Source organism: Ovis aries, chromosome 7 (assembly GCF_016772045.2).
Source record: "Ovis aries strain OAR_USU_Benz2616 breed Rambouillet chromosome 7, ARS-UI_Ramb_v3.0, whole genome shotgun sequence".
Taxonomy (NCBI): Eukaryota; Metazoa; Chordata; class Mammalia; order Artiodactyla; family Bovidae; genus Ovis; species Ovis aries.
In genome coordinates, this window is record NC_056060.1 from 57,337,945 (window position 1) to 57,365,309 (window position 27,365).

General features: G+C 41.4%; 1 pseudogene; it reads left to right on the top strand.

Annotated features, from left to right (window-relative positions):
• Window positions 1-26,336, top strand: LOC106991281 (aromatase-like; annotated as a pseudogene).
• The last annotated feature ends 1,029 nt before the right edge of the window (window positions 26,337-27,365 follow it).

Sequence of the window (27,365 nt, forward strand, 5' to 3'; positions counted from 1 at the left end):
ATGGTTTTGGAAGTGCTGAACCCAGTGCAGTATGATGTCACCGGCATGGTGGCCAAGGGGGTGACTGTTGCCAGCATTGCAATCCTGCTGCTCACTGGCTTTCTTGTTTGTTTGGAACTCTAAAAACACAGCCTCAATACCAGGTATTATAGCCATTTAGTTCTATATCTACGGAGAATGTTTTTTTTGGGTTTTGGTCCATGAGGGTAAAACAATTTTGAAAATGACAAAGAGTAAACCTGAGGATACAGCTGAAGCCACAATATATTAGCGAATGAACTCAGGTGAGTATTTCTACAACAATCATCACATGTATGTACATGTTATGTACATGTTAAGTGAAAGCATTAAAAATATCTTAGATAATCCCTTCTAGTTTGCATTTTGTTTTGGTAAAATATACTTGGTAGAAGTATCCTTTAAAATAAGTTTAAGATGGAATAAAACAAGGTAAAATTCCAGGATTGCTCTTCTGATTCAAATTCACTCCACCTTTGCTTTGAAGGTGAAAATGCCTCTGGAATGCCTTTTGTCCTGTCTCCCTCCCACTTTGCCTCATCCTTGCCTTCTGCTCTCTCCCTTCTTGAACTTATTCCCTCTTGTCATCCCACCCTTTAGTTTCTTTTATTCTTGGGTGTGGTGGTGATGGTGGGGCCACCATAAGGGCTAGATAGGCCTTGGACAGTGGAAGAAAAATGGCGACCACCGTGGACTGTGGATCCTTTGAAACATCACACCCTGAAAGAATCTTCAACAAGCTCTGTGGATCAATCGGCAGATGAATGGATAAGAAAGCTGTGGTACATATACACAATGGAGTATTACTCAGCCATGAAAAAGAATGCATTTGAATCAGTTCCAATGAGGTAGATGAAACTGGAGCCTATTATACAGAGTGAAGTAAGTCAGAAAGAAAAACACCAATACAGTATACTAACACATATATATGGAATTTAGAAAGATGGTAACGATGACCCTACATGCAAGACAGCAAAAGAGACACAGATATAAAGAACAGTCTTTTGGACTCTGTGGGAGGGGAAGGGTGGGATGATTTGAGAGGGTAGTGTTGAAATGTGTACGTTATCATATGTGAAGCAGATCACATGTGCAGGCTCAATGCATGAGAGAGGGTGCTCAGGGCTGGTGCACTGGGATGACCCTGGGGGATGAGACGGGAGGGAGGTGGGAGCGGAGTTCTGGATGGGGAACACATGTGCACTCGTGGCTGATTCATGTCAATGTATGACAAAAACCACTACAATATTGTAAAGTAATTAGCCTCCAATTAAAATAATTAATTTAAAAAAATAAAAAAATTTTAAAAAGCATATAATTATCCAGATAATTCTAATAGAAACCCCACCACTCTACACAATTAGATTAACAGAATTCTCAGAAATATCAGACTGTTTTGTAGTTTTCAGGGAAAATTCCTCATAGCAGGCATGTGTCCCCAGTCCAGTAAAAAATTCTATCAGTCAACTGCTCATAGTGTTATTAGAACAATAATAAGATTAAGACTTCTTGACCTAAGACTCCCAAACTTGTTTTTGTTATATAGACATTAACGAAGACTTTCCATTTTAAGGGCAAAAAGAAAACCCTGACCGTCTTTTCCACATTACTTCAGCTACTTCAAAGTTAAGTAATAAATCTTGTTTATCAGATTTGGGCTTTGACATCCACTTTAAATAATTCACACAAAAACTTATCTAAATTACCATCATTGTACTGTCTCAGACAGTTGAGTGAGTTTTGGCCCCAAGACTAATTCACTGACAGAATGGAATTCAGGAGTAAGATATAGAAATGTTATTACCTTACAATAGGACTCCTAAAATCTTTTCAACAAGCTTTTGATTAACTTTTCACCATCACCCCTGAAATAAAGCTACCAGGTTTGTTCTCTGATATAAGCAACAGCAAATCCCCTGGCTGCTCACCAGATTAACACTCTTTACAATTCTATCACCATCTACATCAGCAAGGGTATGAGGGCCACTGCTCTTCAGAAAAACCATGTCACCAGACTCAGACTCTGGTCGAGACACTGATCAGACCCTCTGCCTCGTTACTCAATGCTTTGTTTTATTTTGTCTAATGAGGTTTAACTTAAGATTATCTTCTTAAACCAAAACCTTTCTGGAAAAAAACCCAAAAAACAGAAATGGATGCCTTTTGTTTGGACACTGTCTTTGCAGACCATATTTTTCACATTAAAAAGATGACACCAAAACCACAAATTAATTCAAACCTACCCATTCCATTCACTGGTGCTTTCAAATCCAAAGTTTCCAGACAAAACTCGGCAGCCACACAAATCTGTCAGCTGGTCACTTGTCCTCATTTTCATTCCTATTCTCGGAGGGACTGATTGACTTGTATCTGACACCACTGATACCATTTAACACAGCAAGAGTCAAGTAGACATCTATTGCAGTCCATTCAGACTGAAATTATTAAGATCAAAAGGAGGTGGCATGGTATAGAATCTGGACTACTTTTCATTCATAGAGCTATGAAGAGCCTCATGTTAACTTGTGTTGTTGTTTTAATTATTTTGTGTGTGTGACTCACCTACATACATCAGAAGATGTAAAAGGACATTTGGATTTATAGGAACAAGAACAGCAGTATCTTAAGCAATTGCTCTTTTGAGTGGTGCTGAAATACTGATTGTGATCTGATGACTTTCCTAGGTCTCAGCTACTTTCTGGGAATTGGGCCCCTCATTTCCTACGGCAGGTTTCTCTGGATGGGGATTGGCAGTGCCTGAAATTACTACAACAAGATGTATGGAGAATTCATGAGAGTCTGGGTATGTGGAGAGGCAACCCTCATTATTAGCAAGTGAGACCAACCTAGATAGCATATTCAAAAGCAGAGACATTACTTTGCTGACTAAGGTCCATCTAGTCAAGGCTATGCTTTTTCCAGTAGTCATGTATGGATGTGAGAGTTGGACTGTGAAGAAGGCTGAGCACCGAAGAATTGACGCTTTTGAACTGTGGTGTTGGAGAAGACTCTTGAGAGTCCCCTGGACTGCAAGCAGATCCAACCAGTCCATTCTGAAGGAGATCAACCCTGGGACTTTTCTGGAAGGACTGATGCTAAAGCTGAAACTCCAGTACTTTGGCCACCTCATGCGAAGAGTTGACTCATTGGAAAAGACTCTGATGCTGGGAGGGATTGGGGGCAGGAGAAGAAGGGGACGACCAAGGATGAGATGGCTGGATGGCATCACGGACTCAATGGACGTGAATCTGAGTGAACTCTGGGAATTGGTGATGGACAGGGAGGCCTGGCGTGCTGCGATTCATGGGGTCACAAAGAGTCGGACATGGCTGAGCAACTGAACTGAACTGAAGACTGTTAATAATTGGGGATATATTTAAAAATCAAGTCTGGGGTTTTTTCGTATTAAAAAACAAACTCATTTTGATATTTTGATGTCTATTGCTAAAGATATCTTTTTATTACTTAAGTCAAGGAGGACACCTGCAGCTCAAGAACTAAAGCAGTGCTTCTTACCCTGGCTTCTATTCATAACCCCACAGCCCTGGCTATAAACCCAACTTTTACAGTCTCCAGTGGGGAGGGAACCCAGTCATCAGTAGATTTTAGAGGTCCCCAAGTGATTGCAGCATGCTGCAGAGCTGGAGGGAGGAGAGGAGGTAAGAAGCTTCCAGGACAGAGGGCTTTTCCCTTCAGTATGGGGAGATACTGAAGCAGGTTGGAGTGGATTTGTCTAATTTTTCCTCCAAAGTCTAGGTCAGGTGGTGGAGGTGCAAGACTAGACCTGGAGGGAAGAATGAAGCACCTGAGAAATGACCAGATGACCAGGACAGACATAGCTCGTAGACAGTAGATACTCAGATCCCCAGATAAATGCCCAGGAACCTCACAGGCAATTCCTGAAATAGGATCCTTATCACAGCACGTGGCATCTGACCAGTCTGCACCTTACAGGAAAGTGACCTTACCATCCCCCAAACTGTCAGGTGCTTACTTCACACTGAGGACACAGACAACAGCCACCTGCCTGTGCCCAGCTCCATCCCTGCTCTCCCAGTTCTTGCCCTGTCCTGTCCTCACAGGCTTTTCTCTGGTTGGAGTCTCTGTGTTCTCTATAATTGCCTCTGAGCCGCTCGATTTTGTTGTTAAGGGCTGAGCTCCCCACAGGAATAGGATGTGTTTGTCCCCATCTCCTTCCCTCACTGCTCTTCAGATCCTCCCAGAACTTCCTGTACCTCTTGAAGAGACCCCACTGAACCCCAGAGAGCTTTTTCTTTGAATAATATGCCAGGCCTTTTCTCTTCTGAAAGTTTGATATCTGTCATCATTACAACTGTGCCAAGATTATGCCCAACTTTTCAATTCAGCTTAGTTCTGAAGTGGTGAGGGCTGCAGAACTTTGGGTGGGGAGAAGTCGGGCACCAGGGCTGCTGGGCTTCTGCCTGAGCAGCGAGGGGCGGCAGGGGGAGGGCATCTGATCATCTGTAGGTAAAGTGTGCACAATTCCCCAGGCAGGGGTGCTGTAAATAACGAGGGGCCACAGACACTTCATGCCATAAGTATATACTGGTGTTTACAAGAATGTCATAAAGAAGAATGTGGGTAGCACCAATAAGGGAATAGCACTTAATACACTAACTGGGGTCAAATTGGCCCATCTGCTACCAGTCTAAATACTATCTATCGTTATAGTGTTTATATATCTGTTTTAATAGTGCATAAATTTATCCCCATGTTGTGGGATTTTTATAGTAAAACTCAGATAGTTCCAGGCAAACCAGGATGGTAGCCCACACTATTACCAGGTAGATATGCGCTGTATAGAAGACGAGGTGGGTGGAACATCTTTTGGATGGGGAAAAATCAGGATTTCATTTCAGACATGTTGACTTGACTTGCCTAGTACCACTGAATGGGATATTAAGAAGGAGGATCTGATCATTCAGACCTTCCACTGTACTCACAAACTAACAAAGGAGCTGAGGAGGAGAGTAAAACAGAAAAGGGAAAACCAGGAGGGTGTTGTGGTCTGAAAGAAAGGTGAGGAATGAGTGTCAGGGAGGATGGAACTGTCAGTTCAGTCCAGTTCAGTCGCTCAGTCGTGTCCGACTCTGTGTGACCCCATGAATCGCAGCACGCCAGGCCTCCCTGTAAATCACCATCTCCCGGAGATCACCCAGACTCACGTCCATTGAGTCAGTGATGCCATCCAGCCATCTCATCCTCTGTTGTCCCCTTCTCCTCCTGCCCCCAATCCCTCCCAGCATCAGAGTCTTTTCCAATGAGTCAACTCTTCACATGAGGTGGCCAAAGTACTGGAGCTTCAGCTTTAGCATCATTCCTTCCACAGAAATCCCAGGGTTGATCTCCTTCAGAATGGAGTGGTTGGATCTGCTTGCAGTCCAAGGGACTCTCAAGAGTCTTCTCCAACACCACAGTTCAAAAGCATCAATTCTTCGGTGCTCAGCCTTCTTCACAGTCCAACTCTCACATCCATACATGCCCACAGGAAAAACCATAGCCTTGACTAGACGGACCTTAGTCGGCAAAGTAATGTCTCTGCTTTTGAATATACTGTCTAGGTTGGTCATAACTTTTCTTCCAAGGAGTAAGCATCTTTTAGTTTCATGGCTGCAGTCACCATCTGCAGTGATTTCTGAGCCCAAAAAAAGAAAGTCTGACACTGTTTCCACTGTTTGCCTATCTATTTGCCATGAAGTGATGGGACCAGATGCCATGATCTTCGTTTTCTGAATGTTGAGCTTTAAGCCAACTTTTTCGCTCTCCTCTTTCACTTTCATCAAGAGGCTTTTTAGCTCCTCTTCACTTCCTGCCATAAGGGTGGTGTCATCTGCATATCTGAGGTTATTGGTATTTCTCCTGGCAATCTTGATTCCAGCTTGTGTTTCTTCCAGTCCAGCGTTTCTCATGGTGTACTCTGCATAGAAGTTATAAGCAGGGTGACAATATACAGCCTTGACGTACTCCTTTTCCTATTTGGAACCAGTCTGTTGTTCCATGTCCAGTTCGAACTGTTGCTTCCTGACCCGCATACAGATTTCTCAAGAGGCAGGTTAGGTGGTCTGGGATTCCCATCTCTTTAAGAATTTTCCACAGTTTATTGTGATCCACACAGTCAAAGGCTTTGGCGTAGTCAATAAAGCGGAAATAGATGTTTTTCTGGAACTCTTTTGCTTTTTCCATGACCCAACGGATGTTGGCAATTTGATCTCTGGTTCCTCTGCCTTTTCTAAAACCAGCTTGAACATCAGGAAGTTCACAGTTCACGTACTGCTGAAGCCTGGTTTGGAGAATTTTGAGCATTACTTTACTAGCATGTGAGATGAGTGCAATTGTGTGGTAGTTTGAACATTCTTTGGCATTGCCTTTCTTTGGGATTAGAATGAAAACTGACCTTTTCCAGTCCTGTGGCCACTGCTGAGTTTTCCAAGTTTGCTGGCATATTGAGTGCAGCACTTTCACAGCATCATCTTTCAGAATTTGAAACAGCTCAACTGGAATTCCATCACCTACACTAGTTTTGTTCATAGTGATGCTTTCTAAGGCCCACTTGACTTCACATTCCAAGATGTCTGGCTCTAGATTAGTGATCACATCATCATGATTATCTGGGTCGTGAAGATCTTTTTTGTATAGTCCTTCCATGTATTCTTGCCACCTCTTCTTAATATCTTCTGCTTCTGTTAGGTCCATACCATTTCTGTCCTTTATCGAGCCCATCTTTGCATGAAATGTTCCCTTGGTATCTCTAATTTTCTTGAAGAGATCTCTAGTCTTTCCCATTCTGTTGTTTTCCTCTATTTCTTTGTATTGGTCTCTGAAGAAGGCCTTCTTATCTCTGGCTATTCTTTGGAACTCTGCATTCAGATGCTTATATCTTTCCTTTTCTCCTTGGCTTGTCACTTCTCTTCTTTTCACAGCTATTTGTAGGCCTCCCCAGACAGCCATTCTGCATTTTTTGCATTTCTTTTCCATGGGGATGGTCTTGATCCCTGTCTCCTGTACAATGTCACAAACCTCATTCCATAGTTCATCAGGCACTCTACCTATCAGATCTAGGCCCTTAAATCTATTTCTCACTTCCACTGTATAATCATAAGGGATTTGATTTAGGTCATACCTGAATGGTCTAGCGGTTTTCCCTGCTTTCTTCAATTTGAGTCTGAATTTGGTAATGAGTTCATGATCTGAGCCACAGTCAGTGCCTGGCCTTGTTTTTGTTGACTGTATAGAGCTTCTCCATCTTTTGCTGCAGAGAATATAATCAGTCTGATTTTGGTGTTGACCATCTGGTGATGTCCATGTGTAGAGTCTTCTCTTGTGTTGATGGAAGAGGGTGTTTGCTATGATCAGTGCATTTTCTTGGCAAAACTCTATTAGTCTTTGCCCTGCTTCATTTCACATTCCAAAGCCAAATGTGCCTGTTACTCCAGGTGTTTCTTGACTTCCTACTTTTGCATTCCAGTCCCCTATAATGAAAAGGACATCTTTTTTGGGTGTTAGTTCTAAAAGGTCTTGTAGGTCTTCATAAACGGAACTGTCAAGTATCCAGATAGTGCCACAAGACTAGACAGAGAAGTGAGCATTGCATTCAGCACCAGGGAGGTTAAGGGTGGCCTTGACAAGGGGAGTTCAGTGGCGTTCTGGGGGCAAAATGTGGCCACTGTGGAGAATGGGGAGAGAAGAATTGGAGGTGGCAGGTACAAACTCTTCAAGGAGTTTGCCCTAAAGGAGGAAGAGAAATAGAATAAAGCTGAAAGGGGTATTTGGTCCAAGTCTTTTTGTTTGCTAAGATACAAGACTATGACATGTGTGCTTTCGTGGGAACGATGAGTCATAGAGGAAAACCATCGACGCAGCAGAAAGGAGGAGTGTGCCGGCTGAAATGACAAAGGAGTGACATGTGGAATTGGCCTTGAATAGGGACATGGAAGTTCATGCCCAGTAAAAAGGGATGAACTAACAGAGATTAGTTCATTCCTAACCCAGGGATTGAACCCACACCTCCTGTGGCTCATCCATTGGCAGGCAGGAGACTTTACCACTTTACACTGGCAAATCCTTTACCACTGATCACCTAGGAAGCCCATATCCACGTGCATCAATAGCCTTTTCTCCAGCCCCATTCAGCTGTCATGTGCAACCACACACTTAACTAAGGGTTGGCTTTAATCAGGGTTGAGTTTTTACAAGGCAACTAGGACAAATTAAGCAGAGGGTCAAGGGGGTTGAGGATGCATGAAAGGGAGAGACTTTATTTGGACAAGAGATACTTTTCTAACTTTCTAGTAAGAAAAAGTTCAAATGAACAGAAAAGTTTTAAGAACGATTGCCCTACTTTTTGCCCACTGACCTTAACCTTCTGAAGAGACCATGTCAGTTGTCTTACAAGATGTCCCACATTTCATACTTCTTTCATTGTCTCATTATGATGTCATTGAACATACTCTCTATTCCTGGTATTGCTTATAAACTGAACACCAGGTCTATTAGGCTCAGCTCGATTCAGGCTACTTTGTAAGAATACTTTCCTGTTTAATCCTATGCACTTCATATTGCATCGCATCAGGAGGCTGGGGAAGGTGGTCTCATATTGTGGATACTAACTTTGATCAGCTTGGGATGGGTGCAGTCAGGTCTCTCTGTTAATATTCACTTTCTCTTGCAGTGACCTCAGTATCAGAACTGGGTAAGAATATTAGAGGGCAAAGGATAGGGAAAACGTGGTAGGGTTGATGGAGTGTGAGTGACAGGCACAGAACAGGCCTATAGGAAGCAAGTGTTTTTGAATGTTTGGTACCAGTTATTCCATTGATTGTCTCCCCATATTTTTAGTACTCATCTTTCTTGAACCTCACCACCGGTCTGTGAGTTCTTTAAACTCAGAAATGAGGGTGGCTTCTCTTTACTACCGACACTAACTTCCTGGTTACTTTTTATTTTGAAGAGACAATAGGTTTGCCATCTTTGGAGGTGGCTTTTGACTTCAGTCATGTTTCAAGAAGGATAATGACTCCGGGGACCAGGCATCTCACACTGTCCACTATCCATTCTGAGCTTGTGGATTCTTTGATCTCTTCTCAGTCAGTCAGTGTAATATCTCACTCACCTGCTGTTACAGGCTGGCCCCAACTGGGGGAAGGCGGTCTCTACAGTTATCCTGAATGTCAGGAGAGCTCTGGGCTGGTGTCCTTAGCTCCTCACCAACATTCCCTTCATCATTTTCCTGATCTACTCCAGTTAGAGAAAGCCAACCTATTTATTTTAAAGCCTAAAGAAGTGTATATCATTTCTGTCTTGCCTACTTTGTTCTCTGCCAAGTCAGAGCCTCTGACTCCAATTTGTCTCTGAGATATTGGCGACCCCTGGTGGACAATTGATTTAATCGTTAGCTCTTTATTAGCTAACATTAAGTTGGGTTGAAGTTTTTGTTTTTGTTTTTAATTTATTTATTTTTAATTGGCTTCCCTTGTAGCTTAGTTGGTTAAAAAAAATCTGCCTGCAATGCAGGAGACCTGGGTTCGATTCCTGGCTCGGGAAAATCCCCTGGGGAAGGAAATGGCAACCCACCCCACTATTCTTGCCTGGAGAATTCCATGGACAGAGGAGCCTGGCAGACTACAGTCCGTGGGGTCACAAGAGTCAGACATGATTTAGAGACTAAACGACAACAAATGTTTAATTGGAGGATAATTGCCTTACATTACTGTGTTGGTTTCTGCCATCCATCAACAAGACTCAGTCATAGGTGTAAATATGTCCCCTCCCTCCTGCAGCTCCCTCCAACTCCACCCCATCCCATCCCTCTAGGTTGTCACAGAGTGCTGGTTTTGGCTCCCTGTGGGCTGAAGTTTTTAACTGGACAGAATTCATCAAAACATTTGGACACACCAATGTGTTTTATGATATACCCAAAAGCTCTAAATGTCAGAGTAGAACAATAGTATTGTTTGTCCTCTAAGAACTTAAAATTTGTTGATCCTAATTTGTGAAGTAAGAGTATACAAACGACTTACTTGCTGCTTTGATTATAGAGTGAGGGAGGGGATGGTAAGAATAGCTAGAATTCTGAAATCTATCAATTAATAAGAAGTTCAGTCCTTTCTATGGCATGATGTCTGTACATAGGGCAAAATTCTATCTGTGTGTCAATCATATTAATTTCCTGGAATACAAATAGAAGTATCTGGATTTATGTCAGTATTAAATACACAATGGAATAAATAAAGCTACTCTACATTTTATACTAAAGAGAACTATCCTGTTATCCTTTATCCTCTCAATTGTAAATTATTTAAATGGTTGATTTTTTTTGCCAATGCTGTACCCTAACTTATAAGCAGTCTTAATAAAAAAATCTCAACAAAGTGAGGCTCTCTGTAGAAGAATTCTGTACCACTGTCCTAAGAAGACAATATTCTCTGCACACATGGAGGCCCCAGTTTGTCTTCAGCTAGGAATTTACAACAGTCTATAATGCTCCTCGCTTATTGTGCCCAAATTAGACTGGGATTGGGAGCAGGAAACAAGTCCTGGAGGAGGAGATGAGTGGGGAAGAGTTGCCTCCACCTTCCTAGTTGCTCTGAAGCCCAGTCCAGGGCTGTCTAGAGTTGGGTATGTGAGTGAGGATAAAAGGCACAATAGTGGAAGAAGAACTGGGAAGCTCAAGGAAGCCTGGGCTATTGGCAAAGTCCCACGGATGCCACATCAAGGGCTATCTAATGGCTCAATATATCCTATGTCTTGGGAGAACTCTGTGACCCTGAAGACCTTGGTGATTCATGATGGATGCAGAGCTCCAGGAGAACAACTGTCACTGCCACACGAGGCTTCCAGGCCCACCCAAGTCAGCCAAGCTCAGGGCAGAGGTACCAAGGTATATCCTTCAGTCCCAGAATGATACCCCTGGAAAGGCCAGGCCTGATTAGAGACTCTGAGGAATCAGTGGTACAAGGCAGAACTGCTACTTCCAGACTAAAGAGATGAGATTTCAATTATTCCAGCATCTCCCAATTCTGAGGCTCCTTTATGCGGGGAGGGGGGGTCTTGAGGGTGGGGTGGGGAGCAAGGAGAAGGGCACTGTCTGGAGTGGGGCTGCCTCAGGGCTGGAGGCTCCTGGAAACATCGTGGTGTGGAGGATGCACTTTCTTACAGCCTTGCAGCTTTGACCACATTAGTGGGTGATATTTTAGAGACTAGCTATTAGAGAAGGGCAAATAACAAATAACTCTGTGTGTATTGTTTGTTATCTTTAGTAATGCTCAAACAGAGAGCTAGTAGGTAGACATGTTTAAACCAGAGGAGGTTCTTTTACTAACACAGAGAAGGAGGTGCTCATTTAATCTGAATACTAGAAATTGTGCACTGAATTTAGATCAACAGGCATTTTCTACGAGAGACACCAGCTTAGCAAACTCATCACACTTGACAGTTCTCTTGACCGTTAGCAAGTAACCCCAAGGTTTGCTCTCTCTGTAGGTCCTCGAGTGTGTTCCACGTAATGAAGCATAATCATTATACATCTCGATTTGGCAGCAAACTTGGCTTGCAGTTAATCGGCATGCATGAGAAATGCATCATATTTATCATCCAGTTATCTGGAAAGCTGTCAGAACTTACTTTATGAAAGGTATTCAGGTATCTGGCTAAATTCTGCTTTTTTGTCTATGACTATGCCTTATGAAATCATTAACTTCTGCTGCTTCACAGTTTTGAAATAGTAAGAGCTAGCATTCATTACTGGAGAAGGCAATGGCACCCCACTCCAGTACTCTTGCCTAGAAAATCCCATGGACGGAGGAGCCTGGTGGGCTGCAGTCCATGGGGTCGCTAAGAGTTGGACACGACTCAGCGACTTCACTTTCACTTTTCACTTTCATGCATTGGAGAAGGAAATGGCAACCCACTCCAGTGTTCTTGCCTGGAGAATCCCAGGGACAGCGGAGCCTGGTGGGCTGCTGTCTGTGGGGTCGCACAGAGTCGGACATGACTGAAGCGACTTAGCAGCAGCAGCAGCATTCATTACGGGTTTCCCAGGTGGTGCTAGTAGTGTAAAGAACCTGCCTGACAATGCAGGAAACACAGGCTCAATCCCTGGGTCAGGAAGATGCCCTGGAAGAGGGCATGACAACCCACTCCAGTATTCTTGCCTGGAGAATCCCCAGAGACAGAGGAGCCTGGAGGGCTATAGGGTCACAGAGTTCGAAATGACTGAAGCGACTGAGCATAGCACAGCATTCATTACACATGTACTCTGTAATAGGCACTGTTTTAAACACTGGATGCCTTAATCCCACAGCGACTCCATGTGGTAAATATCACCTACATTTTGCAAATGAGAAAACTGAGGCATAAAGAAGTTAAGTACCATGCTCAATTTCCACCATTAATAAAAGGTAGCACAGAAGAAAACCTCAGAGCCTACACATTTAACCACTTCAATTTGGTTCTTCCTGTTTTTACATCGACCTTATGGATGTGAAAAAGAATTGGCTCTCTATACACTTAATGTCACTTCAATTAATAATTTAGTGTGTCAGCCATATAGTTGATTTAACAGAGCAACATGTTTGCTGAACCACTGGCTGACATCCCAGATATTTTAACAGAAAGCAATTTGCAAATAACTTAGAGAATTTTAGAACTGAGAAGGGGTGCATTATCTCTTTCAACCTCTGAATTTCATACTTAAGTAAATACATTTCTAGAGAGCTAGTGACTTTCTCCCAGGCAACACAGCCAGATATGGAAGAGCAGAAACTAGATTCCAAATATTCTTATTTAGTGATTTATCTCTTTACTATACCCTGCTGAAATTGAAGTCTTTGGCTTCAAACTACACATTCCTTATCTTACAGTTTTAAGAGTCAAAAGTCAGATGTGGGTCAGTTCACTTCATTTCAGTCACTGAGTCGTGTCCAACTCTTTGCAACCCCATGGACTGCAGCATGCCAGGCTCCCCTGTCCATCACCAACTCCTGGAGCTTGCTCAAACTTATGTCCATTGAGTCGGTGATGCCATCCAGCCATCTCATCCTCTGATGTCCTCTTTCTGCCTTCAATCTTTCCCAGCATCAGGGTCTTTTCCAGTGAGTGGCCCTTCACATCAGATGGCCAAAATATTGGAGCTTCAGCTTGAGCATCAGTCCTTCCAATGAATATTCAGGATTGATGCCTTTAGGATGGACTGGTTGGATCTCCTTGCAGTCCAAGGGACTCTCAAGAGTCTTCTCCAACACCACAGTTCAAAAGCATCAATTCTTTGGCACTCAGTTTTCTTTATGGCCCAACTCTCACATCCATACATGACCACTGAAAAAACCATAGCTTTGACTAGACACACCTTTGTAGGCAAAGTAATGTCTCTGCTTTTTAATATGTTCTCTAGGTTTGTCATAGCTTTCCTTCCTAGGAGCAAGTGTCTTTTAATTTCATGGCTGCAGCCACCATCTGCAGTGATTTTGAAACCTAAGAAAATAAAGTCTGTTACTGTTTCCATTGTTTCCCCATCTGTTTACCATGAAGTGATGCAATTGGATGCCATGATTTTAGTTTATTGAATATTAAGTTTTAAGCCAGCTTTTTCTCTGTCCTCTTTTACTTTCATCAAGAGGCTCTTTAGTTCCTCTTCACTTTCTGCCGTAAGGGTGGTGTCATCTGCATATTTGAGGTTTTTTATATTCTCCTGGCAATCTTGCTTTCAGCTTGTGCTTCTTCCAGCCCGGTATTTTGCATGATGTACTCTGCGTAGAAGTTACATAAGCAGGGTGACAATATACAGCCTTGACATCCTCCTTTCCCAATTTGGAACCAGTTTGTTGTTCCATGTCCGGTTTTGACTGTTGTTTTTTGACCTGTGAACAGATTTCTCAGGAGGCAGATAAGATGGTCTGGTATTCCCATCTCTTTAAGAATTTTCCACAGTTTGTTATGATCCACACAATCAAAGAATTTAGAATAGTCAATGAAGCAGAAGTAGATGTTTTTCTGGGAGTCTCTTGTTTTTTCTATGTTTTTCTATGATGAGGGTCATGTCATCTGCAAACAGTGAGAGTTTTACTTCTTCTTTTCCAATTTGGATTCCTTTTATTTCTTTTTCTGCTCTGATTGCTGTGGCCAAAACTTCCAGAACTATGTTGAAGAACTGCCTAATGACCCAGCAATCCCACTGCTGGGCATACACACCAAGGAAACCAGAATTGAAAGAGACACATGTACCTCAGTGTTCATCACAGCACTGTTTATAATAGCCAGGACATGGAAGCAACCTAGATGTCCATCAGCAGATGAATGGATAAGAAAGCTGTGGTACATATACACAATGGAATATTACTCAGCCATTAAAAAGAATACATTTGAATCAGTTCTAATGAGGCAGATGAAATTGGAGCCGATTATACACAGTGAAGTAAGCCAGAAAGAAAAACACCAATACAGTATACTAACATATATATATGGAATTTAGAAAGATGGTAACGATAACCCTGCATGCGAGACAGCAAAAGAGACACAGATGTATAGAACAGTCTTTTGGACTCTGTGGGAGAGGGAGAGGGTGGGATGATTTGGGAGAATGGCATTGAAACATGTATAATATCAAGTAAGAAATGAACTGCCAGTCTAGGTTCGATGCAGGATACAGGATGCTTGGGGCTGGTACACTGGGATGACCCAGAGAGATGGTATGGGGAGGGAGGTGGGAGGGGGGTTCAGGATGGGGAACACGTGTACACCTGCAGTGGATTCATGTTGATGTATGGCAAAACCAATACAGTATTTTAAAGTAAAGTAAAAAAAATAATAAAAATAAAAAATAAAAGTGATTAAAAAAAAACATGATACTGGATACTAGACAATTAGCAGAATATAGAAGAAAATTTAAAGATGAAAATTTCCACTCATTTAATAAAAATCTGTGGTCAGTTAAGCTCCAAACATAAAAAGCCAAAATTCCCTGATTGCTTGTGTGCCCTGGAGTTGGAGGTAGCTCACTCTGATGTTGTCCCCTTCAGCTTTGTCCGGCCCTGGCCTGGTGCGCATGGTGACCACCTGTGCTGATTCCATCACCAAGCATCTGGACAGGTTGGAGGAGGTCCGCAATGACTTGGGCTATGTGGATGTGTTGACCCTCATGTGGCACAACATGCTGAACACCTCTAACACGCTCTTCCTGGGGATCCCCTTGGATGGTACTGAAATTTTCATTCTCATGACTTGACATTCAGCCCTTTAAACAGGGCATGAAAAGGATAATGAACTCATGGAAAGATATACTCTTTTGTACACTGCTCTTCTTTAAATCTTTCCATGTATTCCTAAAGTGTTTTCTTGGTATGTCTACCTTCCTCACTTATAAGATCATAAAAAACCATAGTGGGGGCCATTTTCTATTTCTTTTGTATCTCTCCTCATTGCTCTAGGAAATAGGATGATTCTACCCAAACATATCTATTACGTTTCAGATTAGAAACTTAAGTTTCCAATCATTTCATTTGGTCATAAATACATCTAATCACTAAACCTGTGTATTTAACCATTACACACCTTTTAGCCATTCTTTTGGCCAAAATATATATACACACACACATACACATATACATGTGTATACACACATACATACACAAAGAAACATTCTATCTCTCCATACACACACACGCACGTGCACACACACACACACAACACATAAATGGACAAACACACCTCTCCCTCAAAGTCACTAAGTATGAAAACTTTGACTCTACCTATATGATGATAAGGGTACTGCTGCTGCTGCTGGAAATGATGATAACTATCATTAAATTAGTATCTACTATGTGAAAGCCAGAGAAGGCAATGGCACCCCACTCCAGTACTCTTGCCTGGAGAATCCCATGGACGGAGGAGCCTGGTGGGCTGCTGTCTATGGGGTTGCACAGAGTCGGACACGACTGAAGCGACTTAGCAGCAGCAGCAGCAGCAGCATGTGAAAGCAGTATAAAAAGTTGTTTCACATAAAGTTTGTGATTTAACAAGTATAACAACACTGGAAAGATATTTCACTTAAGAAAATGCTTTCCTCACTACACTACAGAAAAAAAATCATTAAACACATATATGCAACTCTAACCAACAAAAGAACAAATATCAATCATGTGGATTCATTCCATCCTGCTGTTGTCAGCTTAATGTAATTTCTCCTGATTTGATTTCTAGCAGTGTTCACTGATTCATATGTTCTTTCAACTAATATTTATTGATTGCCTATTATATGGCAGGCTTAGGTTCTGGGGTTAGAGTAGTGAAGTAGATATAGTCCTTGCCTTCAAAGAGTTTACATCCCAGTGGACATATGGACAGTAAACAAGTTAACTATCTAGTAATATTTTAGGCAAAAATACGTGCCTTGAAAAAAAAGTAGGGTAAAGGGCTATAAAGTGAATGGGGTGGTTGGAGAGAGGCCGAGACTACTGTGGAGAGGGAAGGTGGTCAGAAAGGCCTCTGACCCTCTGATTTGGAATGGACATCTGAACAAAGTCCCAGATGAAGTGTAGCCCTGTACCCCCTGCAGATCTGAGGAAAGAACATCACAGGCATAAGAACAAGGCATGATTTTCATTCTCACCCACACCAGCTGAGCTATCACACCTACTCCCTGATCAACTACATTTGGACAAGCAAACAAGAGAAAAGCCCTCCCTTTTTATTCTCCAGTCTCCTCACCTCCTCTCCCCTGCTCTTTAATTATTCCTTACAAGAGTCATAGGACCCCTGTCTGACTGACATCAGGATGGGAGCCCCATATGCTCTGAGGACTTCAGTCACAGCCTCTTGCCTGGATCCCCTTTCAGATAGGGACTCTCAAGGTACTTTTCTTGCCACACACATCTCTCCTAAGGATTGACAGCTACCTATTTTAGAAGTCCCTTCTTCTTGGTTCCGCACTAGCCTTGATTCATAGAAGGGGTAAAGTAAAATGCACTGTACAGCTGTTAACTTATGGATGCAGACTGTGTGGCTAAGAACCTGCATAATCCATACAGCATTATATGTATTTCCCCCTGCTCACAAGGTCCTTGTTAAACTCTCAATGGGCCTGAGGGACCCAGTGAACCAATAGGAAAGGACACGGCCCTGAGGTCAGATAGGACTGGGCTGCAGCCTCGGGGCTGCCAGCCACACTGGCTGTATGGTGTTGGGCAACCTTCATTTCTATGAACCAGATTCTACATCTGCTTATGTCTCTTCCCTTCCCATGCGTATAATCTGAAAAAATAAGTAGTTACCTTTTCCCTGGTATTCAATTTAATTCAAAAATATCCATTAATGAGCTGACTGCACAAGACACAGGACAAGACATTGAAGTTTCCAAGATGAATTCTACACACTGGACTGAAATATAAACAACAGAATGGGAAGGCTTTTTGCCATGCCAGGTGCCAGAATTGAGGCCATAACAGTTTTAATTACTTCTTATTTTCCATGGTCTGGAAAACAGAAGGTGTTGAAAGCTCAGTCTAGGAGAAGGATATGAAATTCTAAGCTGTGTCCCTAACACAAACTTGAAAACTATAAGTATCTCTGATAAACAAGTAGGATAAATTAGTGTTGATTTGTTTGATGACATTCATGTGGCTGAAACACCCACTGAAAGAGAACCTTGTCCTGCATAGAGTCCAAGTTGCTAGGAGAGTCTACAGGGATCTTCTCTCATCAGCGTATCCTTCTTGGACTCATATTTTTGCTCACATGCTCTGACCTTTTTCTGGTTTTCCAGAAAGCACCCTCATGGTTAAAATCCAGGGTTATTTTGATGCATGGCAAGCTCTCCTTCTCAAACCAGACATCTTTAAGCTTTCTCGGCTATGCAGGAAGCATGAGAAGTCTGTGTAAGTACCACATTTTAGAATAATTATTGATAAGACTGATTGGTGTTGGGTCTTAGCTATTGCTGGCCTCTGTAAGTTTTCTTGTCCCCAAAACCACAGAGACCTGTTGACTAAGATGCTGGTGAAGCACTTCTTACAGCACTTCAGGCCCGTGTGACCAGACCACAGAGGAAAAGGTAGCCTTTGGCCCAGGGGTGCTTTTCACCTCGGAGGCTGAGAGCCCCATCTCTGGACCTAGAACACTGAAGTGTGTTTTGAGTTGAAGAGAAGGGTTGGCTGAAGCTACCATTATTATTTGTCAGAATTATCTATGCGTGTCTGAAGAAATGAAAACCAAATCATTTTATTGTTGTGCTGCTTCTGAATGAATTTTCCTTAATTCAACTTGTAGGAAATGACAGTACTCACAAAATTTTTTCATGATGAATTTTTATAAGATGTCTTATTTGTTTATGTATCTTATATTTGGGGGGATCCTAAAATTGTCATTATTGGGTTTGCTTTGGTCTCAGATTACCCTAGCAGAAGACTGCACAGATGCCTAATGGCCTATTGGATAGTTATTGGGTTTTAAGAGTATGAGTAGCCCGCCACTAAATAAGCCACTTCTAACAACCAGAGGAAAGCCCAGGGGATCTAGAAGTAGACAGACCTGATTTGTATCCTATCTCTACCACTTGGTAACCAAATGGTCTTGGGAAGTTCTTTAAAACAAATTATAGCCTACTTTCCATGGTGGTATATAGGTTAATTAGATCCTCTATGTAGGGCAATCAACTCAGAGCATGACACATAGTAGGCAGTAGACATGTTCTCTCTCTCCATCCCTCTGTTCATATCTTCCCCAGATGTCCAGAGTATCTTAAATTCTCCAGTGCCTTAAGTTCCTAAACTTGAAGAGCTAACTTCATCATGTTTGCACATTTTGAAATTCAATAATATTAGTGTCCAGAAAGTCGGTTTCATGTTGCTCTTACATGTTCTCAAGTGGTCGATGAGTAGCAGGTGGATGATTTGGACACATAGTCCTTTAAACACTTCTCTTTACTTCAACCAGAGCTTACTGTGACTTGAATCAAGAAGGTCAGTGATTCATCTCTTGCCGGGAGCCAGTGTGAGGAATCCCGCCCATGACAAGGTCATGAGGAAGGAAGCTGACATACGCAAGGCGTGCTCAGATTTCAGGGACCCCTCTGGAAATTCCTAAGCATGTACCCCAACAAAAATCTGCTGGTTTTTGTACTCTGCTTTTCCACTCTTCTGACATTTTCTGGAAAAAGTCAATTCAGGGCTTTAGTCTTCTGCATTTGAAAGAGTGTTTCAATCCAAAAAACCCTCTGATGGCTTTCTAGCCTGCCTGCAGGACTCCTACAGCTGCACATGTGATTGTTTGAGGCCTCCTGACAGCAGGAGGCACAGGAAGCTTAAAACATCCTAGGAATGTAGGAGCTTCCGAGGAGTCAAAATCTTTAGAATAGGACTGATTAAAAGTTTCATTTGTTGAGTCAATGCCTGCTGCCAAATTTTCATATCCTTTCTTTTTAGATATAGTTGGTATATAGAAAAACAAGTAGTAGACCTGGTATTAGCAACATTAGATCTTTGAGTTAAGTACCTTCTTTGTTATAACCCACTGCACCTTTGTCCTATAGAGATGTAACTTTAATGCTTTAAGGAGATGCAGATTAAAGAAAAACACTTCAGGGGAAACAATTAACATTCATTAAGGAAGAGAGCCAAAAAGTGTTAACAAGCCTCTTGGCCAGAAGATAATGTAAATCACCTGAGACCTTTTGTATACAAAATGATATACGGAAAGAATCTGGGTTGCGAACGCTACATAATTTTGTGTTACCCATTGATCTCCATGTTTTATCAAAAGTATAAAAGGCCTTCTGAACAATAAAGGATGGGACCAGTTTCTCGGACCAGTTTCTCGAACTAGTCTCTCGGCCTGGTTTCTTGGGAATCTGGCTCCCCCGTGTCTTTCTCTCTCTCTTCTCTCCCTTTTCCTCTCTCTGCTCTTTACTCTAATTTCAGGCTGAATCTCTATCTGGGGCGCGGAGGCTCGCCAGGTCTACTTACTTGCCCTGGCTGTTAAGACCCGCGCGAAAGGCAGCTTAAGGCTAGGCACCCTTAGATATTCAAGTGGGCGCTGGTGGCCCAACGTAGATGGTGCAAATTCCTTGTCTGGAATTTTATCGGTCTTCCGCGTAAACCAAGCTATTCAGCCCTCTTCCTCCACTTAATCTTCCTACTACGCTATAGTTTCTTAATCTAATCTTATATCAATCAATAAACAAGTCTTTCCACGCCAAAGCCGTCCACCCTTCGAATTCCCTGGATCCACCGGGGCTGGACCCCAGCAATCTCTTCAGTGTGGTCAGACTGTGTGGTGGTTTGAAAAATCATATTGAACCACAGCTACATTAATTTAGCTTCACTATGGTCAGCAGGCCCATAGAAACTTACTGCATGAGAATGTATAACAGTTTTCTTTGTCTTCTTTGAAATTAGCTCAGCAACATTCCCTCTCTATATAAATTTGCCAACAGTTCGCGAACTAGGTAATATCTTCTCTGATCTAAAGCACTAAAGGCCTAGAGAAATATTTCAATCTCCATCCCCTCATGCCTTTTCAATAATACCAATACATTTATTGTTGGGGCATAATTGACACATAACATTATGTTACTTTCAGGTATACAGAGTGATTCAATACATGAATATACTGAGAAATATTCATCACAATCTAGTTAACATCTTTCACTAAACATAGTTATAAAATTTTTTCCTTGAATGAGCACTTTTAAGATTTACTCTCTTAGCAACTTTTAAATATGCAAACAGCATGTTAATTGTAATCACCATGCTGTATATTACATCCCCATGACCTATCAATCATATAACTGAAAGGAAGTTTGTACCTTTGACCCCCTTCACCCATTTCACACCCAAACTACAGGCAGCATCCATGGCAATCACCAATCTCTTCTTTTAACAAATAGCTTGGGATTTTTGCTTTTTTTTTAAGATCCAATATATAAGTGAGATCATATAGTACTTGTCTTAATCATGCCAACACTTTAAAAATATATATATTCATGGAAAGGATTCTGGGACATCTACTTCCATCCCTAGATATCCAATTTCATATTTTTCCCTCTTTGAATTCCCAGTATTACAAATGTATCATTTTGTACTTTTTATTTTGTTAAGTGTAAGGTTTTTTCAGTCTCAGAATACATTGAAGGTGTTTGTGGCCTAGACTAGGAACCTAGCCACAATTATCTTGTACAAAATACATTCAGAGTTCCAATAGACGCATTCTTATAAGTTTGTAAGTCAGAGAGTTTGTATTTTCCGAAAACAATCACTAAACTCAATTTTCCTAGTTTTTAATGACATACAAGTTCTAATACATACACTTAATTAGGAGCAACTTCTAACCTGAATAGGAGGAATCCCAATGGATATTCACAGGCCCCTGATTCTGGCACAGGGAGGAAGCGGATACTTAGAAATGGATTCAACTCTATCAAAACTTTTCTCTATGAATTCAAAGTCTAAGGGCATTTCAGTACATCCCAGACATTTGGGGACCACTGCTTAGGTAAGTAATGTTATGAACATTCTAGACCACCACTGAGTGAATATAGGAAACACTCAACAAATATTTGCTGAACAAATGGCTGGGTAGATGAATAAGTGAATGTGAATATATCCCTGCTATATATTTGGAATGATGTGTGAATGTGTGCCTGTAAGCATACTCACAGACATATACAATAGTAAACATCCTTATTTGGAATGACACATTAAATTACTCTCCTGAAGAATACCTCTCAATGTTTAAACATCTTCCCTGAGAAACCAAAAAAAAAAAAAAAAAAAAAAAAGGAGAAAACTTTAAAAATAGGAAGAATATTAAAGAATATTCCCTTACTTTTGCTAAAGTGGCATAAACATAGAGGCTACTTAGGTCAATTGAGTGTTTAAATGTGTAGGCAAATGTGTCAACAAGAATTTGAAAGAAAGATTTATTGTACATTTAACCTAATACAGAATAGTATTCCCTGAAACTGGGGAACAATACAATTATACATGAATGCATATACTTAAAGACAAGACTAGCAGAATAGAGATCTCAAGACGGCCTTAATGTTTATCTAGTCTGATCTCTTCACTTTAAAAGAGACATACACCTCAGAAACTAAAAGTAGGTTATGTGGAAGGACAACAACCTGGGCCAGAACCTTGACTCTTCTCCAAGGTGTTTCACCATCCACCACACTCTCAAAATGCAGAAGCCTATTGATGTAACTAGTCATTCATTCAACAACTATTTAGTCAGAATAGTTGAGGCAGAAACTTCAAGGTGTGAGATAAATATCAAGAGGAATAATTCCTGTGTAGAAGAGGAACCTCACATTTAATCATCTTGGGGGTTATGCAGATAAAAGTGGCCTAAGTGGATATGAGATAAAGAAAATGGAAGTGCCTATGGCAGACTGGGGTATGCATGCTCCTACCAATGGCATTCACTAGCTTTGGGATCTGATGTTTAATTTAAGCACAGTGCTGGCCCAATCAAATATCAGAAAACATAACTGGATTTAGCATTTTGGTACCAGTTTTCAACCCTTAACCACACATTACAATCTTGATTTTACTAGCAGTGCTGAGATATATTGGCTAACTCTGGTTCCTCAACTTGATATAACATATATAATTTAAGGATATTTGCAAATAATTAAGTATAAACTCAGTTATTCATAAACACTAATGACTTCAATTAAGCAAATTTTAAATGGCAATTGAATTTGTTTATCTAGATGTCTTATCTGTGTACAAGTAGGTAATATTTCCTGTGATTTTTCCAGCAAAGATTTGAAAGATGAAATAGAAACTGTGATAGAAAAAAAAAAAAAAAGACAGTATTTTCATAGCAGAGAAATTGGAAGACTCTATGGATTTTGCCACTGAGTTGATTCTGGCTGAGGTACAGACCTACACCAGCCATAATCCCTCACAATATATGTGTGTTACTATTTCTGTATAGGTGCCTAAAAATTCCCTATTAATTGTTGCATGTTTTTGCTCTTGAGTATCTGTTCCAGTATCTATCATGTCCAATCCAATAGTCTACTACTGGACAATCAGGTAAGACTTTAAGTCTGAAACATCTGTGTTTGCACAACACAAAATATGAAAACCAAGGAGTCCAAAGACACTAAACACACAGACATCTTTGGTTAAATTGTTCAGCTTTAGACTGAAGGTTGTTAATGCAGAAGTCTATCATCAATCCAAACGACGCATAATCCCTATGACTTCATTTTATTGAGGTGATTGATCTTTGAGTGCCACTTTGCTTCCTGTTCTGACCTTTCTTTCACTTTCCCAATATGTCTCCCCCTTTCCATTGTTCAGAAACGTGGTGAACTGACATGACAGAATGTAAACCAGTGCATACTGGAAATGATAATCACAGCACCAGACACTATGCCTGTCTCTGTGTTCTTCGTGCTGTTTCTCATTGCAACACATCTCCAGGTTGAAGAGGCAGTAATGAAGGGAATCCAGACTGTTGCTGGTAAGAATTCATCAAACAGATAATAGAGATTAGAAACCAATTCCTTCTGAATATCAGTTTCTGTCTCCTAATAATCTTATGTCAAAACCTTTCTAGAACCCACCCAGAGAATAATGAAGCAAGTCATTGTATCATATTTTCATTATGCCAGACAGGTATCAATATTTTTCTGATATAAGAAAAACACATGCTGGTTGGAAAGAAATCAAATAATGGAGAGATTTATAAAGTAGAATGTAATGTCCCTTGATCCCTCCTACTCTTATCTACACTCTTGTTCCCATTCCCCAGGGGGAGTCACTATTGAGGGGCTGGGTTGGTAGAGTTCTCTGATCAAGTGAGACTTCTCCTGAATAGAGTAGCTGTACAAAAGCAGAGCTGCCTCGGGACCCTGGGTTGATTTTCATTCTGCAGAAGTGATATCCCATTTGAGAATGCTTTAAACTTTTGCCAATTCTGAAGATAAATTGAGCCCCTCTGACCAGTATGGAGCCAAACAATCTGAGACTGTGGAGGTGTCCACCAATTCCCAGCTCACCTGGGACTGATCTGAGAACCCCTTTTTGTGTGGTGGACAAACAGGGTTTTTGCCACTCTGTTGCATCAGGTTGTCCTTAATAAGATGGGGAGGAGGGACAATCAGAGATATTTTCTGACAGATGACTGCACAGGATACCAGAAAAGAACATTTCCTTGAACATGATTAAACTCACCATCTCTCTTTGACTAAAGAATTAACGTCTTCCAGAATTGAGAGTAGGGGACCAAACTCAAGAACCACAGAGGTAGCTGATAAATGTTTGAAGCAGACTGGGTAGGTCTACATGATGCTTCAGAGAGGAGTTTCTCTATAGGGCTCCTCAGACACAGCCTCAGCCAATGGCTGCCATGTGGGATGTGGGTCCAATGTTACCTGGCCTTATTTTTCCACAAGTCCAGATGTCTCAATGACATCCCTCAGATGTTAAGATAATTGACTTTAAATCTGACTTTTCATAAGACTTGGTGGACCAAACATAGCATATTAATATATTATAATTATATATATATATTTTTTCAAACTGACCTATAACAACACTGAAATTAGCAGGACCTTCTTTGTCCTTTTTGTCTGCTTCCACAGGTGAAAGAAAAATAAAGAGTGAATATTCAAAAGCTAACTGTGGTAGAAAAACTTATTAATGAGAGCATGCAATACCAGCCTGTCATGGACCTAGTCATGCGCAAAGCCTTAGAGGATGATGTCACTGATGGCTACCCAGTGAAAAGGGGGACTAACATTATTCTGCACAGACTTGAGTTTTTCCCAAAGCCTAATGAATTTACTCTTTGCCAAGAATGTAAGAGTACTTCCTTAAAACTGAGTGTGCCACGCTTGAAAGTATCAACTGTTAAATCCCCTCTGTTTCTGTATTTGTACATTTCATTCTGTTTACTCATCCCCTCCAGCCTCACCAGGAGAGAACACATTTGCCCCGGCTAGAACATGCCCATCAGTTCTGTCCTCAAGCCAAGGAGGCTGGCTCTCCAGCTCTTGGACATGTCTTCATGGAGGGCACACGAGATCAAAGTATGAACAATTCAGGCCCTTAATTTGCCTTAAATGAGGTGAAGTTTGTTTAAGCAACCCACTTTTCCACTTAAACTTATCACCTTGTCATCATGTAGATTCAGCTGAAGCATCATCTATGATGATTAGATGGAAATCAAATCAGAAGAAATGATTTGGTTTTTGCAGTCTGCCTTTGGTTCTTCAAATGGCCCCACAAGTACTAGTCTCTATTCTAAACAGGACTTGGTAATTAGAAGAACTCCCACCTCATTCTTAATTGAGATGTACTGGAGATTCTGCCTCTGATATGTCAAATTCTAGGCAATGATTCCTTTTGAATCTGAATTATCCATATAGTTCATTGCATACCCCATTTTTCAATTTCCATATGGGAAGAGATATGATCTTAGTTAAACCAATTCTCTAATTCACTGTACTTGTATATTAGCAACCCATACCATGTTGCCAATTGGTCGAAAATAACTTACTAAGTATCCTTCAAGTGCCAGACAATATGTAAGTCCAAATGGGGACAAGACAGAGAGGTGTGTCCCTTTAAATATTTGTATAACAAAAAATATTTAGATTCTTGGCATTAAAAGGACAGGAATCCACACTTTTGCCTAAATTTGTCCTTGTCATCAGGTTATATGGCCTGGCACAACAACAGTCTTTGCCTCAGTGACTGGCAGAACAGCAGTAAAGATGTGGCCTTCCCACAGAGCTAGCCGAGTACTTTACATGAAAACGTAACTGGGGATTGTTGAGGTTGTGTCTGTATCACAAAGGGTGAATCACACTGGAAGGAGAAAGTCTGATCTGAGTCATAGTCACTCCTGTCTGTGAAGAAGCAGTATGGCTAAATCACTAAAGCCGAGCATTCTGACTGACTGTGGTTTCAGGGTGAATCAAATGGAGATGCATGACTCTCGCCTTTACTACTCTGGCTAATGTCTGATCGCTTTCCCAGGTTCCTTACAGGTACTTTCAGCCATTTGGCTTTGGGCCCCGGGCCTGTGCGGGAAAGTACATCGCCATGGTGATGATGAAGGTCATCCTGGTCACCCTTCTGAGACGCTTCCACGTGCAGACTTTGCAAGGTCGGTGTGTTGAGAAGATGCAGAAGAAAAATGACTTATCCTTGCATCCAGATGAGACCAGCGACCGGCTGGAAATGATTTTCATCCCGAGAAATTCAGACAAGTGCCTCGAGTGCTAAAGAAGTTTGGTCAGTCCCTGCCCCAGAGCACTGCTCAACAGAATTCCACATGGGAACCACCCATCTTTGCCAGGTGGTCCTCCTCACATGAACAACCATGGCCTGTGCCATTTTATAGGCTTACCTCCTGTGGGTTGTCAGCTAGCCAGGAGACACGGTTCATCTGACCAGATCCAAACCAGACAGCAGACTGCAAGAGAAAACAGAGGCCAAGAGTTTGTACAGGAAACGGCGGCCCTAAAGACACAATTCCACAAAACCTGCTTTGGAAAAGACAAGTCACCAGCAAAACTCACCCCAGATCCTTACTGTCCTGCACTGAACTGGGAGCTTTTTAACATCTGGGGCAGAAGCACTCAATTTGATTACAAAGGCCAGGCCAACATCTGCGTACCTTGGATCAAACATATCTCCTAGTGTGAATAAAATGGTTTTCATTTGCTTTTTGGTGGGGTAGGGACTACAACATCCATACCCTTGGAGAAATGCTTACAAATTCAGCATTTGACTTTTCCTACGAACTACATTCAATTAACTCTTGTTTATCCACATGTGATTTATCTGCTGCAAAATTTAAATGAAAGACTGTCCTTTTCTGATTGCTCAGTTTATGCCTCAGCCAGATCACATATGTCCTATAAGAAAAAACAATTCATGTGATGTGCTTCAAATTAAAATTTCTTTTGTCATGTCTGCATTGTTGCTTAGCTCCAGGAATACATCAACCAGTAACTTTAGGTAATGGCACTTATTAACTCTTATCACAGCTTCTGTGATTTTCAAGGAGAGGAAGTCTCTAGTCTATATGTAAAGCTACAACCCAGTGAGTTCTCATTTCTAAAGACTGCTCCTCATGTACCAATATCCTTCTCCCTTAACATTTCTACCCTCTTTCTTTCCATGACCCCAAAAGCAAAGAGCGACATTTCAGCAGAGAATGTGGCCAGGTTAGAACTCCTGCAATCACATTTTATCCTAACTCAGATTTAACAGTTACCTTCGAGATTTAAAAGTTATGTAGTTTATCTAATTACTACATATAGCCAGGCATAAAATGCGTACTTCAGAATTAGCTCTTAAGAGAAAATCAAATAG